This window comes from Penaeus monodon, chromosome 15 (genome assembly GCF_015228065.2).
Source record: "Penaeus monodon isolate SGIC_2016 chromosome 15, NSTDA_Pmon_1, whole genome shotgun sequence".
Classification (NCBI taxonomy): domain Eukaryota; kingdom Metazoa; phylum Arthropoda; class Malacostraca; order Decapoda; family Penaeidae; genus Penaeus; species Penaeus monodon.
In genome coordinates, this window is record NC_051400.1 from 50,499,036 (window position 1) to 50,499,661 (window position 626).

Here is a 626-nt window from a genome sequence, read left to right on the forward strand (position 1 = left end):
GGCGTTAGCTTTGTGTTGGCAAGACCTACTACAAGAAAACTAACAAACCAAAGACTCACACAAAAAAATCTGTAGAAGAAGAAAAAGTTAGAAAGACAAAAACGCACGAAAAGGACAAAAAAGAACAAGAAAAAAAAACTGAAAAAAAGGAAAGGAAAGAAAAGAATTGACGGCAGGATGGAGCTGTTCCTCCGAGTGGCTGTGGCGACGTGTGTGGCAGTCATGGTGTCGAGGGAAGGTAAGTCGAAATCTGTTAGACTTTATGGACGAGGTGAAGCAAGGGTAAACATGTACACAACGCCAAGATAAAAGAAGTTATATAAAACATATCTATCGGATCATCCTCCTTGCCCTCACTTCTGCCTCGTGGTATTAATTTCTTTTCCCGCTTCATCACGTTATTAATGTCTATCTTTCTCGTATTTTGTTACTTCTCTCTTTTCTCCTGCTTACTTTGACTATCACTTTTATAAAATCCGGTCATAACTATCTATTTACATTAAGAAGGTGGTACACAAGTCACACCTTACATATGTATGGTTAAGTAACAGGTAAGTATATTTGATGAATAATTGTTCATTAAGAGTAAATTCTATTTACGGTACATACATTTTTTCTTAAAATCA